The sequence below is a fragment of the Protomyctophum parallelum genome, assembly GCF_964188405.1.
Source record: "Protomyctophum parallelum genome assembly, chromosome: 4".
Classification (NCBI taxonomy): domain Eukaryota; kingdom Metazoa; phylum Chordata; class Actinopteri; order Myctophiformes; family Myctophidae; genus Protomyctophum; species Protomyctophum parallelum.
This window is the reverse complement of record NC_139700.1, coordinates 30,521,485-30,538,262: the sequence shown is the minus strand read 5'-3', so window position 1 is coordinate 30,538,262 and position 16,778 is coordinate 30,521,485.

Here is a 16,778-nt window from a genome sequence, read left to right as displayed (position 1 = left end):
TTAGGGTTATAGTTTTTGTAGGAACATAGAGCTGAGACAAAATACAGTAGGTATGTTCTCCTCGACGTAAGGACTGCATTATTGAAGATGTGTGAACCTTTGTTTTGGCAAATGTTCAAAATGTATCATATTTAACCATTTGGGAGGATGGATTCCAAATGACTGTTCTGGACTGGAATATGCATCTCCAGACCAGAGAATGTCTGCATAATGAACGAGAAATGGTTGTGTTTTCTGCCAACGCAATCTAAACCAAATACTGGTGGCTGTTCTGAAATTTCCAAATTGACCCCATATTACAATCCCAAATTTCCCTTTCAGAACACAGTAAATCAATCTTTTAGCTGGCACTCTAAAAATGAACCATCTAGCCACCTTCCAACCAGAAGAAGCATTGTATTGATTTCGAAGGCAACCTCAAACTAGAGTCATATGCCTTGAAAACAGACCATTGTTCCCCTTTTTGTACACAGTACAATGAGTACATAATGTACCCCTTTTTGTACACAGCACATAATGTATCCAGGCACACTATTTCTCACATCACTGTGCACTGTAGGAAAGATTCATGAGCTTCTCACAGTAACATCCTCAGTGGTAGAAGGTTATACCACAATGTAGACATAATATCTACAAACGTACTCAAAATATATACTTAAAGTACCAAAAGTAAAAGTCCTCACTATGCAGAATGTTCCATTTCACCGGTTGTTTTCAAAGGTGTTCAAAATGTGTCCAAAATGTTCGAAAATAGCCGATCTACAAGTTCCCGCAGATGCGTTGTGAGCTTGTAGTACTGCTATTTTTTAATAGACAATGTATGCGATTAATTGGTAAATATTTGTTATGAAATAAGTAATAACTTGAATCTACAAAGTAGCTTTTCAAATAACTGTAGTGGAGTAAAATGTAGTATAATATACTTTATTGAAAAATTAATTGATCAAGTAAAATGAAATACCTCAAAATGTTACTTAATTTCAGTACTTGAGTAAATGTACTTACTTTCCAGTTTCCACCACTGCCCAATGGTCATTTAACTCTATAAAAATGGACCAAACGGACCCTTATGTTATGTTATTTGGTCAGTTCTTTACAATCACAGGTTAAATAATAAAAAACACAACAAAACATTGAGCATTTTGCTGTGATCTAATTCTAATCTAATGGAAATCCTGCTGCCATGAAAGCACATCTTTCATGGCAGCAGGATTTCCATTAGATTTCAACACTCCATATGGTTCCACAACCGAAGGAGCTTCACTGCCCAGCTGCTAGGGACACATGTACTGTCTGGCACCACGCGCCGTGTCGGCGACCACTTTGACCAAACTGTCTGTCACTTACCATAAGGAGAGGATTTGACTCAAATTAATTGGTCCATATGAGCTGCTGACACATGCAAAATGTGTCACCTCTTATTCTCCATATTTTATTTCATTTTTCCAGTATGTCCTATAGACTCATCCTACAGTGTCACACAAGAGTAGCAAAAATAGCCAATATAAAAGCTCAAAACGTGGCACATCGTAATGCACTTTGAGCTTGTAGAACTGATATTTTTTAATTTGAATCCTGAAAAGTAATTTGGACATTCTGAGTTTTCCACCCGACAGTGACGAGAGATACCTCTGTACTGTGCAACGTTAACCCTAGTGCTCTTGGAAAAAAATCTTCCAAAATACATGTGTGTATTATTGCTCAGGTCTTGTTCCATTTGCGTTGCTTTGCTGTGACATAATTGCAATGATTTCTCGCCTTATCTGAACTCTGCTCATGTATGTACAGAGGGCTAAACATGTTGCTTTAAAGATTGTTTGCTGTATGAGAGTCATCCTTTGTTCCTCTAAGACCGTAAACACCTTTAAGCTGACAATGAGATTTCTGCCTCACTGCGAGAACCACTTGTGTGTTTGTGTGTGCGAGTGAACATCCCATCCTCACACATCAAAAGGACATGGTCTGAATAGCAAAGATGAAAGTCACAACAAAGACGTCAGACATAGACTAGCATACATGTCCTACAGAGTTATTTATTGTAAGTGAAGGCTTTATCTGTTTAATGTAAGGTTTTACATCGCAAAGCCATCATCATTTGCGTGTTTACTTTTCATTTTTTGAGTTTTCGGTGCAATATGGATTCTACCAACCGGTCTCCATGACGACGAGTAAACAGCCCACAAAAACCTGTCAAAACCCCTTGATCTATTCTTGTTCAATTGGTTATTGTCCAGTATGATGAGCCCATTACGTAAAGCAGAGTGAGGGGGTAATGGAGCCCACCCAGAGAGACATCTTTGAGCCGTGTGTGTTGATGTGTTCGTGCCAGATAAGCGTGACATAGCCAAAGCAAAGCGTTCTGTTGTGGTCCCGCCGTCTCACCTTTACACCTTCCTCATCTTGGACTATTGTTGTGCGGACCCTTTACTGACATGCTCTTATCCCCGCATGGATCCACAAACACAATGAGACCCGCAGGGTCCTTTTCTCTCACAAGAGATGGGCCTATAGACCGGGACAAAAGGCTTTAAACTATCCAAATTATCTCTCACTCGCCGGTTTCTTAGAAGGTATTATAGGTATCTGTGGGAAATCATCTTAAATTCTATTTTTCCAGAAACGTCAAAGCAAAACTCTAGCACGAAAAAACCCACCACAACATGTTGAAATATAGTGTGATTAGTGTGGGTGTGTGTGCGTGCATGCCATTACTTTTTAAACCAGGTTGTAATTTTGTGTTGGCACAGTATGCAAAATATCTTCCAAGAATGCTTCTGGAGTTTGATCTGTGTATGAAATGTGGAGACTTGAGTGCAGAGGATGCTTATTACAGAGGGAGGTGTGAATTTTCTTCTTCAGATTTACTGTACATCAGGTGCATGAGGCATGGCTGGGGTAATATTTAGCTGATACAAGCATTTTTATTACAGAGCTGAGGTGTTAGTGGAAATGATAGGCCTGCTTACTGTATTTGCGGACTGGAGTTTACCCCTCTTTCTTTCGTCTCCAGACGATTCGGCTGGAATGTTTGCTTAGACTCAGCCTTTGCACGGGACAGGAGAATCACCTGGAAATATGAAACAGGGATAAAGCACACGTAAGCCCTCCTTTTTCAGGACATTTTCATCAATGTGGTTGAAGTGTTTAAACGTACCATTTCATTATTAAGTCACAATTATAGACTTTACACAATCAAAACAACATCATAAAATAAAAGTCTAGCACAGTGAAACACATCATTAATCAGTGTTGATTCAGCTGAGTTATCTCTCCTATGACCACCAAGAATTGGATGACCATACTTGGATCTATAACACTGATCCGTTCACTTGTGTTATTCAATCATTACCCAGAGGCCAATGCTCTCTGCATGCCATCATTCTTATGTTGCTGATATGGCAGTGAGAACTACAGTAGGGAACCATTAGCGTTCCTCGATTTATGTCTACAAAAATGACACAAGGGGCTTGGAGGATAATCCTGCAATAAATAAGGAGAACCTTTTGCAACTGAGCGGGATGACAGCTGCAGTGATTATAAGGGCCAGAGGCTTCAGAGGATATCGCACAAAACAAAAGCACAGTGGAAGAAACCAGGCACTGTTGTTAATTTATATAATTATTATAAAGGCTGCGTTTAGTCATAAAATGGGTACAGTACAAATTACAATCAAAAGTTGAGCACTTTCTGTAAGGGAATATACATAGAATAACTACCCAGCACACCCACAGAGGAATAGGATGCCAAAGTAAATAACGTACTGCAATTAAACCTATACACAACTAACAATCAGTGAGAAACATACAGTATCTATAAAAACAAAATGTATCACAAAACTGAATGCTTTAAATAACACAAATGGGAGCTAGGCAAGACGTGTCAGATTCAAACTTAGGTCCTTAACAAGCAATAAATAGCAGACTTAACATACAAGTCCATCGGTACGAGCCGTTAGATCAACACCAACGTACCATATTGCTTAGCCGTACAGTTTATATGGACGCCTATTTTTTGCCTGGTACTGTGTGCTGCTTCTGTCCCCTGCAGATGATGAGTGATGTGTCCATAATGAGCTGCCACCTTGATGAGGCCTGATTGGCCCATGCTTGGATCCTATTGGCTAACCAGCCCTGTGGCACATCGGAGCGTGGCTACCTGGTTATAAAAGACATTCTCTGCCTGGACTCTGACGAGGAAACACTCCTAGGCGTTGGTCTTTACTCCAGCCACCTACTTCTGTTATTTTCGTCATGTACAACTGTTTCAGTTGTAGTCTTGCACTTGTTGTTCGTTAGGGTTTTGGAGTGAGGTTCGTCTTGCCATCCTCACCTCCCTTTTCTTTTGTTCACTGCATTCATCCTTCTGTCATGTAAGTGTTTCATTCAGTAATTCAGTGCTCACAGAGCCATTCATTCGCTATGCACTTGAGCCACTTTGTATTTATTGTAACTTATTTCGACTTGAGTATTAAAACAGATACTCTTTTATGAGCGGTGTTGTTCTTTCATACATGTTACGGGCAGTAAACCCCTAGACTTCAGAACAGTCCGTAACATATACATTTATAAATGTGACAATTCCCCAAAACCCAATTTACAGGAGTCTTAATGTTCATTCAAAGTAGCCCGAGCTGTCTTAAGTCAGTTGTTAACTTAGAGCACTGATGGTTGGTAAAGCTTGCACCAAAACTAATATGGCCTAATATAGTGGCATCCATAGAGCTACAGTATCAAAGAAAGTAGAGGACGGATGGAAAATACACATTAATTTCAATGAAAGCTGCTCCTCCACCACATGCTCCCCTGGAAGTATACTGTCCTCCTGGGATTAGCACCAACACCGGTGCCAATAGTTTCACAGTGGTGTCCTTTATGCACTACGCTTGCAATACCAGATTTGGCCACTATAGTTAAAAAATAAAATCCCCCCACATTCCCCCAAGTGGGGCTTGGCAGCATCTTGAAGTCACACACGTGTAGTAGAGTTGCACAACGAGCATGCTGGCTTTGAAAACAACATGTTTGGTTGGTGTGATCGGACATCCATGGGAGGAAGACTGTAGACGTCAATGTCCAACTGGTAATCACATACCGTGCTATTCTTTCATGGCTGTAGGTAGAAATATAACTGTCTATCTATCAATGCACCAAGTCTCTGTACGTCTGTCTGTGTGTGTAATCCACGTAACTCGAGAATCGTTCAAATTTGGCACATGCGTTCCACACCACCGCAGGGGGTGCAGTGGCCAGTATCAAGTCCGTCGGACCAACGGTTGTCCAGAACCGCCCCAAAAAGGCCAAGAGGCTCCAACGCATAATATCTGGGTGGGGCATGGAATTCCAACTTGCATCGTTCCAAGTAGGCCAGTGCCCAAAGGGCACCGCTGTAGAGGCCCCACGGGCACCGCTCTGTACCGTTAAATCCACAAATCCCAATTTATGGAGTACCCTGATGGCATAAATATGATGTTATGGTACTGTCATAGACTGGCATAAACCCCATAAATGGACATAAAAGGGACACAGACGGATATTACATCGTTCCAGAGTACTTCTTAATGGCAGCGTTGAGTCAACAGGCGACAGTCAGGCTCTCGGCAGAGTTCACACTCATGTCAACATTAACCCTGATGTCTGAGTGTGAGCACATGTATGAAATTGGAATAATACAGCAGCATTAAACTGGACTCCTTGGTTGCATGTACAAATAGCTCCGGGGTTTTCCTCTACATTTTCTTCCTGCCCGTGTGCAGGAGATTTCCTGCTGTGCGCATTAAGTGATTTTTGCCCTTCTAGCCGGCCAAAATGATTAAGTGATGTGGCATACTGTCAGTGGTTGGAAAAAGTACTCACATCTCATCAAGTATCAATACTGCAATATAGAAATACTCTCTTACAGGTCAAAGTATGGAATTCAAAAGTAAATAAAGTACCAAAGGTAACAGTACACAGTATGCAAAATGTCCCTGTCACGGGGCAGCCCGTGCCCTATAGACCGATTCCGTAGCGATTTCATGGTCGCAGCCTACGTATTTCCTGTAGGCGGACTCGACGTAGCTGCGGGGGTAAAACCCTCACCAGGCGCACCTCTTCCACTACAGTGAACGGCAGAGTGACTGATGTTAGTTTGCCTCAAACCTTACTCCTTTACCTGCTTTTTTACTAACACTAACATTACAAAGATGCCCAGAACATCGAGATGAACCTGTGTAGTTTATGGCTGCTCCAACAGTAGTGGCAACATAAAAAAAAAAAAAAACGGAATGTCTAATATCCACCGCTGTGGCGGAGACCAGAGCCATTGAGTAATGGTTGAGACAAAGCAGTGAAAGATACATAACGCCAGTCTTACCCAATACCAAATATTTCTGTTTTATTAACACAAGGCTGCTGTACTTTATACCTCATACTTTAAATGCTTAGTATGAGGTATAAAATACAGCAGCCTTGTGTTCATAAAACAGAAAGATTGGGTATTGGGTAAGACTGAAATTATGTATCTTTCAGGACCCTTCACTGCTTTGTCTCAACCATTACTCAATGGCTCTGGTCTCAGCCACCACGGTGGATATTTTGACATTCCGTTTATTTTAATTTTTTATGTTGCCACTACTGTTGGAGCAGCCATAAACTACACAGGTTCATCTCGATGTTCTGGGCATCTTTGTAATGTTAGTGTTAGTAAAAAAGCAGGTAAAGGAGTAAAGTTTGAGGCAAACTAACATCAGTCACTCTGCCGTTCACTGTAGTGGAAGAGGTGCGCCTGGTGAGGGTTTTACTCCCGCAGCTATGTCGAGTCCGCCTACAGGAAATACGTAGGCTGCGACCATGAGACCCGCTACGGAATCGGTCTATAGACAATAGTAGGCTAAAGGTACTGCACACAACTTGCAGCTGTTTCCATTTGATGATCATCATACTGGTCGGCTTGGAAGTGTCTGTTTGGGTGTAGCTGTTTTGAAGTGTATTTGGTATATTATGTGTATTATTGCTATCTAATGTCTAAAATATGATGCATTTAGCATCAATGTATGATGTGTTGTTCAACCTTTTGGTATAATGGTATGGCTGTTTATAGGATATCAGATAATATGGAGATTAGTTAAGTGACAGTAAATTGTAATCTGTGTTCTGGGTGTGGCTCACCCGTTATAAAAAGGAGGCTTCAGGTGAGGAGTCTCACTCGTGACTTGGAGCAGAGTATTACTATTACAACACTCAGGGAGAGCTTCCAGGGCCTTCATGTGTAAGGTTTCGCAAGTTCTTAGTTTGTTTAGTTTAGCTTCATTTCAGATTTATTTTTATTTTGGCCAGCCTTATTTGTGATATTGTCATGTACTGCCTAGGCTCTCTGTGTATATATGCTGCACTGCTATTTATTAGGTTTGTGGAGGGAAATAAACATAAAAAACCCTGCATTCCTGGACTTTGAACTGTTCTTAGAGCCTTGACCATCGATTTGAATTTCTCAAAATTAATGAAAATCTTTTGAAAATAGCAAGCTCTTTGCAACGCATTGTGAGCTAATATTTTAGAAATATAGGTCAACAATACAAATTACGTTAGTTTTGTGAATTAATTTACTTTTACTGCGTGGCCCCCTGTGCCCCCAACAAAAACCGGAACTACTTAATATTGACCAAAACCAGAGCAGAACTCCCACTATGGGATTAATACAGTTTCAACCACTATATTAATGGCAAGTATTTCATATACAGCTTAAGTTCTAAAAATCTGTACTATCCCTTTAAGTGGTACTATCCACCACTGTGGAGAGGATCTCTTCAGGGATGTGCAGAGTGTTAAAGAGGCAGGGGCTGAAATCCCCTATGGACAAAAATAGAAAATAGATCTACAAGCTCACAATGCGTCGTGCTGTGACACGTTGTGAGATTGTAGATGAGCTATTTTCGGGGTGCAACCCAGCCCTCTTTAGCTAGTGGAGATGCGGTCATGGATTTCTAAATAAATGTGTTCAATTCAATGCAAAATGCTACGTTCCAAGTTCAGGAGACTTTGGAAAAAAAGCAATTCTCCTGAATGCTGCCTTCCGGCATGGCATGGAAAGGAGTGTCATGTGCATTTCTTTCACCGTAGTAAATACTGCATTTGTGGTCTGGAGAGGGCAGTTGCTTTACAGACTGATAAAAGGGCAGGGGCTGAAGCCCCCTTTGATGTCTGTGTGCACGTCCCTGCCGCTCTTAGAGGTATACTGTATGATTGTGACAGTGAGTGTGAATAGAATAGAAGTTATAGATTTGCATCAGTCATTAATTTATTTGGCCCTGGTTTTTCCCTAATGGGACTGATCAAGGGTAGCTACTGGGACGTAAGTCGGGGCTTGATCACACCGGCTGGGTCGCCTGAGTATGATGTTGGGAGACTCGAAACCCTGATGACCTTGGGATACATCACTGAGGATACGTCCCAGCCCAGGTGCATCCATGCAATGTATTTTTTTTCCTTTTATAATATAATACTGGGCCTTGAGAACTCTAGTTTTCGCCGGCTGCCGGGCGCGGCTGCACTAATAACTTTGGGGCAGGCCTGCCTAGAGTTTAAATGGACAGGTATGAGTCAAAAGGGAGACATCGAAGAGGAAGGATGGCCTGGGCCGTGGCTCAGCGGTCCAGGCACCTTGGCTGGTAAGCCAGCTTTACAGTGTGTCGCAGGTTTGAGTCCCGGTCCTGACGAACTTTTCCCCTTTCCTGTCTACCTACTATCACCTATCAGAAAAAGGCACAAACAAATCCCCTAAAAATATCAAAAAAGAAAAAACATGTCAGCTCCATATATGGAGATCTAAGGGTTTGAGGTTTGATGTAGAGTTGCTGGCCAATATTGATGACATCAGGGATATCCATATATGGGCATTCCCATATATGGGCTTAATTCTGATGCCTGGGGTTTAGGCGGGTAAGAATATGGTTTGACCCCCAAAAAATTGCAACAAAAGGTTTCTCAACTTTTTTTTGTAGTATTAGGTGTCCTTAATAATATACTAAAAGTTTACCAAAGTTTGACCACCCGAAAGGTGTTATTTTCAAGATGGCCGCCACCAGTTCTTAAAATACCATACTCCTCCATTATTCATCCTAGAAAAATAATGTTGGTGTCTAACCCTATGTTTTGGTTATCTAGGAATCCAATTAGCATATATAAATTATATATAAAAGTACAATGATATATTAAAGCAATTGTTTATAAGGTTATAATAATGTAATAGGACATTTCCCATTTCTATAATGCCGTACTGCCCAGGATTGGTGAATTCATCACCTATACACAATTCACATTCTGTTGAAGCTTTCAGGAGATTTATTTTGATTTATATTGATAGCAATAAGGAATATATTCATTATTACTGGGTGGTACTGTCATGTGACATTTGTAAAAGCATGGCTGCCAAGTGATAGACTGCATGGGAATATTACACAAATCATGGAATAAATTTACAGAGAAATGTCTGCACTATTTTGTTTGTAAAGGTGTCCGACAATAATAATAATAATAAAAATAAGTCCCCTATAGGGAAGTGGTTCCCAAACTGTGGGCCGGGACAAACATTGTGAAAATAGGCAATCTATAAAAGCTCACAACGCTGAGTGTCTTTGCACCAAACACACTCAGTCAGTAGAACCAAATGGCCACTTGTCTGGTCTATGGGGAAGATGGACTCCTCAGTGGGGATACAGTGGAGAGAAATGGCCCCTCATGGGCCTAGAGACTAGAGAGGGTGTGTAAGTCAGTACAGAGCTATCGCACATGTATCTTGGTATATAGGCAGGTGGTGGAGTGTCGCACAGATATAGGGTTCAGTTATGCTTGTCACAGACATCTTCTTATTCCCGAGACTGTAGTAGTTGTGTGTGTAAAATTAATTTCACATTTACTTTGTGTTTGGTACTGCTGGCAATAACCTTGAACCCTGGGCTCCAGTCTCGGTCTCCCCATAGAATCCCAATCTAATCTCCCTCCACGCTGTGTCCCTGCTGCAATCCAACAAACAAGCATTTCTTTCTGCATAGACCTAATGGTCAGACTGCATGTTTGAGGGGTGCTAGGCCCTCCAATGCATGTCTTTTTAAATCATGTGGCAGCCAAGACTATGGACTTTAATGTTTGTTTAGGGTACTAAATGACAATGTAGGATGACATGTGGCCGATATAAATACAGTGGGCGCCCCTCATTTCGTGATTTTTGCATTTTTGTACTAGCTGTTCTAGAGAGGGGAGAGGACATTCTGCGCCACTGGGGGCCCCAGTAATATGAATGGTCAGCCACCAACCAGACGCCGACTCTCCTGTGAGCCAGTCCGACATAGGGACACCCTGTCTGCCTGACAAACAATCATGCACCACGTGGAGGTCTTATAACCACCACCATGTGGGTCTCACCCTCCTGTATGCCCACTCTAAGCGCCTAGCTCAAAGCCAGCAGGAGGTCCATTTGGGACCAGCATACATACATTTAGGAAAACGACTGTCTGCCTGACAGTCTTGCAACATGTGGAGGTCTTATAACCACCATCAGTGGAGACTGTCCTCACTACCTATGCTAACTCAATAGGTCCTATCTCGGGAGTAAGAGCCAGCATGGTCCACATGGGACCAGTGGGACTAGTGAGCCAGGCGACATATAGGAACACTCCTCCCAGCCTAAGCTAAACCCCAATTCCTTAGTTTCTACCTCCTCCACACTCCGTTCTCCAGCATGCCATGACTTAGAAATCGTTTGAATCTCAAATGCTAATTTGCTTTGGGAGGGGTTGAGAACGAGGAGAGTGCAGGCTCCCTAAGCCACTTGGAGTGAGATATGGCAAAGATGAAAAGATCTTTCATGTATCGTTTGCAGAACTGTCTTTGTTGAAATGTGTGGCGTATGTGGGAATGGTCCAACAATCCAACTGTGTGACATGTCATGATTGCTGTTACTTCAAAACGATGCAGGTCTATTCCCCCCTCCTGGACATGAAGAATGTATACTTGAATATTGGAATGTGGCTATTGCAATGCACAACATGGAGGTCTTATAACTACCACCACAGGGCCAGACAAGCCCCACTCTCTCAAGCTCTCAAGTGCCCCATAGCTTTAATGGGACATGTATGAGCCACCTCAGACATGCAGAGAGGAGAAGACCATGAGGGTCTTCTTAACTTTGCTCTTCTGTGCTCCAAGTCCCCAGGGAGAAATCCAGTGACCCCCACTCCCCATAATCCCCTGTTCCCACCTGAGGGGAACCCTAGGCCCACTAAACTCTAGACCGGACCCTCCTTTACCTTCTCACCCAACCCCACCTATCATACGCCCCTCTGCACCCGGTAGAGACTTAGGTTCTGACTACTCTGCACTAAGAGTAAATAGAGCGTCGCAGTCCCTCGAGAGACCCGGAATATAAATCACCGTTCATTTTCCTCATAGACTTTTCAAAAAGTATTTATTTAAAGACGGTTACGCTGCGGACAAAGCCAACTCTTGTGACAAATCATGACAATAAACACAATGTTTTGGGCCAAACAAAGAATTAGAAAGTAGAAAGAAACGGCAGGTTACAACACTTTTCTTCTTTGTAATTATTTGTTTGGTCTAAAATAGTGTTTGTTGTCATGATTTGTCACGACAAGAGTTGGCTTTGTACGACGCTTAAAAGGTCTTTAAATAAATACGTTTTGAAATGTCTATGGGAAAAATGCATTGGGAATTATTTCCTGGGCCTGGCGTCGTCATGAAAGGGGGCGGGACTGCGACGCTCTATAATGCAAGAAATTCGTTTTGGGTGGGGTGTATAATGATGAATTATTATTACTAGTCCTTACCCGTTCTGATATATTTCAACTTGTATAATATATTTGTGTGTGTGTGTGTGTGTGTGTGTGTGTGGTTTTTTATGAATAAAAACAGCAGTATAACATTAAAGTATTCTTCCAAATGCATGGTAGGGAAACGTTTTCATGGCAAGAGCAAGGACCGCAGCATTTACACTTATTAGCCCACAGAGCCCCATTTGAAAAGTATCAAGGACCCCCAGTTTGACATGCAGCTATATATGGACAGTCGCACAGATCCAATTTGCAGGTGGATTTGCGTCCAAAACGGTCTCAATTGTGAGCTTTGGCTTGAGAGAACTCATGGCTTTTGCAACCTGTGATGTTGTGAGCTTGTAGATTAGCTGTTTTCACCAGAGCGTGCGCTGTAGCCACTTCACGCTGTGTGTGTGTGTGGCTTATGTTCAAGACAGTTGCATCTCGTGTTGTGTTTATAGCTAACTGGAAAATGAAAACGGCCACGCGATGACGCACGCGCACACATACGAACATGCGCACTCACAGCTTAAGTAGTTTACACACACACACACATGCTCACAGCGAAAGTAGTCTGCACACACACACACACAACCTCCGTGTTGGCTGGGGGCGGTGTGAAAAAGGGTATAGGTGCGTGGAAGAATGCGCTAGGGTCCTTGAGGCTGTTCTTCGTGGCATGTTGTTTGTTGTATGTAGTAATTGTGTCGATGCGTAAGGGGGTTGGAAATATCCCGATCGCTCGCCCGCTGTCTATTGCGAGCAAAATTGACAGCGGGCGAAACAACTGAAGTTAGGCGGAAAACTCGTGAGCAAAATTGACAGCAGGCGAAACAACTGAAGTTACGCGGAAAACTGTGTCCCAGTATTAATCAGTGACCGTCCCAAAATGCAATTCACTGGTGACACGTGATTTCTGGGGAGAGGAGTTTTGCCGCGGGAGCGATTGGTGCAGGCAATGAGGAGATAATGAGGAGATAATGCGGTCGGACACACACTCACTCACACACTCAGACATTCGCTCTATTATAGTATAGATAAGTAGTTTGAGCCAAATTTTATCCACCGAGCTATCCAAAACGTTTCAATATTGCAATCATGTAGGCTATTATCTATCAATTGACAATATTCTCTGCCACAGCCTTCGGAATTACTGAAAATTGTGACTATTAGTTTTGTTGTGTTTTGAGGATATCTTGAAACCTTATTCCAAAAAATATATAAAGCAAAGTTAAGAAGACCCTCATGGTCTTCTCCTCTCAGACATTTATTAAATATTTAGTTTAGTTAACTTGAAACTGGTGACACAAACACAATATTGGATTTCACAATTATCTAATTGTATCTCTGCAATTTGGACAAGTTCAATGGACTCCTATACCCCAAAAACATAGGGTTAGACACAAAAAGTACTTGTCTAGGATGAATAATGAAGGAGTTAGGCTATTTTAATGGTTTTTAGGCCATCTTGGACGCCATCTTGAAAATAACACCTTTCGGGTGGTCAAACTCTGGTAAACTTTTAGTATGTTATTAGGGACACCTAATACTACAAAAAACTGTTGAGAAACCTTTTGTTGCAATCTTTTGGGGTAAGGTGCTTTTTTTCATAGATTTACTCGCCTGTCCCAAAATATGAGGTTCAAAGTGTGTCCCTTCAACAAGTGACACGTCTTTTGGTTCGAGTCCCGATCCAGACAACCTTTGCTGCATGTCACTGTGACCAACACCCCCCCCCCCCCCCCCCCCCCCCGACCCTACAGGTCTCAGACTCTGAGCTGTACTGACTGTCTCCATGGAGAGTGATGTTCTGTATCACAGGAGTGGATATAGGCAGAGTCACATTCCTTCTCCGGACTACAAATGGCAGCAGTGCTCGTGTCTTGGTCTGTCTGTGTCTGACAAAGGGCTGTTGTTTTCCCAGCCTCATTCTCTCTTCACACGCCAGCCCTTTTGGCCCGGAGCAGCTGCAGAGGCATTAGAACCAAATGATGGGAATATTTGCTCTGGGCTCCGTCGATATGGTCCGACCATTGATTCCGTCCATCCCTTCCTGTATGACCCTCTGATTCTCATTTCCTGGATACATGATAGGGTATCAAAGTGCGTTATGCATGCATTCCTATCCTACCCCACAGCAAAGCGCCACATTTGAGAGCTTGCACACCGCTCGCAGTCTGAGCAGACCTTCGAAGAAGTTGGGTTTTTACGGCGATACGGCTGATGCTATAGCTCGGACAATTGCACTGCACAAACAGTGTCATGCTCAAATTTTAGTTTTAAACCACATGAATCCCATAAAGCAGACCTCCCCCCTCCCAGGCCCAGGGGTCCATGGGGGGGTTTCCAGGGGGGTCCCAAGAAAAAGTAGTTAATGTAACATCACAATCATTTTAACCACTTTATCCATTTATAAATCTTCTTTTCTGGGGGTCCCTGGCACAAAATATTTTTAGGTGGCCAAATATATAGTAATCTGGGAGTCATTCACTTGAAAAAGTTTGAGAACCACTGCCCTAGACCTATTCTGGGGTGAACTTTCGACACAAATCTTTATAGGCGTTGTAGACTAGAGGGAAATACCACCGCACCAGAGCCCTGGGGGATCCCAGTCAACTAAGTATAGGGTTTAAGTGGTTAATATTCTTCGACATGACCTCAGAAGACCCGTCGACGCAGCCTTGTCCACACGTATAACTGCTCCTCACTTTCAGCCTGAAGACCACAACGATTCAGGATGCTCGTTTCAAGATCAACATTATAGTTTGCCTCTCCCAAAAATTATGTTTATTCAAAAAAACGTTTGCGTCTTTCGCTCGCCTTCAGTCATCCGTGACAAAACTGATAAAACTGTGCGCCTGCACATCACAGCAGAAGTGGAAGCCCTTTTGTCACGGGGGGGGGGGGGGGGGGGGGGGGGTTCTCGTGAAACCTTAGACACTATAGGATACTCCTCTCCTCCACCGTGTCCAAGCTGACAGAAGACGCAGCACTTGGCAGCGCTGGAGGAGAGAGACTGAAGGCACCCTTGTGCTCGGAAGGGGAATCAGAGAAAGAGAATCCTATTATGAAGAGGGCTTGGATGAGCCAGCATTCTGTAACCATGACAAAAATACACACACACACACACGCGCACGCGCACGCGCACGCACACGCACACGCACACATTTATACCTGGGGTTGTCATGCAATCTTTTAGGTATGCAATTGACTCCATAATAAACGTTGAGTGATTAACTGATGTCCTGAGGCATACTTGGCTTGTAGAGTAAATCATGTGTTGCAACATTACAGTACAGTAAAGTAATGGTTTTCGTCAGCTTTAATCTTGGAAGCAAGATTAGAATGTATGCCAACTCCAGAGATGCTACACATACACAGGAATGCGAGACGCGTGCACTTTCAGTGCATGTTTATTTTCCTTGATCAAACAAATCAATTGTGTTCAGGCTTGGGGCTAATTGGAACTAACATATGGTACTTTAAGTTCTGAAAACTCAGTTTTCAAGGTTTTAAAGACAAATATTGTGATTTGTTTTGTTAAAATAAGTGTAGCTCTAACTTCTGAAAGTAATCATTGCTATAGAGTGTTTGTTCAATAACAGGACTAGTCTCCATGTCTCTCCAGCTATTTATTAAACAGCAAATCCACATTCAGGTTGGGATACCAATTTTATCCAATCAGGAAAGAGAAACTCACAGTGAGAGGATACAGCTTAAACAAATGAAATTGAAAGTGATGACAAAAAGCAATTAATTAGCACTAAAAAAGGAAGCCAATAAATGGGTACTCTCTCTGATTAGCTAGAGTTTTGCAACGCAACCATGTATTTTCTGAGAGCTGAAGAGACAGGGAGACTCCTGTTACTGAGCAAACACTATAGCAATGATTAATAAGAATATAGTGCTTTTTTTTTTTTACAACTATTTGGGGTCCCCCTTGCAATATCTTCACGGCCCACCAGTGGGTCCAGCTGGCCCACCGGTTGAGAACCTCTGATTTAGATGTCACCAGACATATCAGTGGGTGGAGATCTCTGATCGTCTGGCTAGACGAGACTAGTGTTGTTGAGGTGCTAATTCTTGCTGAGGCCTGGAAAGTATTCTGCCGTCATTAAAAAAATCAATGCGGCCCGCGCTTCCTCAGCAAATTTGTTTGAAATTGATTTGGTGCGTGTCAGTCAACCGCAGACATGAGCAGAATGTAGAGTACATAAACTAAGTGGGGGTTGTAGGAAGTAGAACAAGAGAAGACATACTGTAGGCCTGGAGTGTTGACAGATAGTGTGGCTTTTGGTTCTGGATGTTTTGGTCAATAGCGATTAATCAGCTTCTCATTACAAATCCAGACATGTGTTCCAACAGGACCACAATCCCATCATCCAAAACAATTCAAGTCATGGTTGGGTTGTTTAGGGGCGGTAATCAGAAGGTTCGATTCCCTGCCCATGGCTACGTGCCTGAGAAAGAAATGTCCCACCGAGCGCTGATGCAGCCGTTTGTAACCGTGATCAGTGACGCTTGTGAATGAAGCTTGTTTTGATTAGAATCGGATCCTGGGAAAAGAATAACAAATAAAAGGAGCTCGACAGGCACGGACAACTTGGATATCGGGTCATTGCCTGTTTATGACTAGAAATCCAGAGATAATCATATGTACGACTGGGACCTAACTTAATCAAAATAAAACATTGATTGACAGAGATGTACGTCAATAGCAGTGAATGGTTGGATTTGAATTTGATGGGTAAATGCAGAGGACACATTTCACGTATGTGCATATAGTGACAAAAAACACCCCAAGGAGTGGGGACTATTCTATAGTGAAATGGACCCGAGTTGCACTGCACTTAGTGGACTCTTTTGTCCCTCTACATCAAATCTCTTTTCCAAAAATGGAAGATCTACATGCTAACAAAGTGTTGCAATCAGCTATTTGGTTCCCCCGAGAATAGGGATGCCGGGGTTTGAGTGG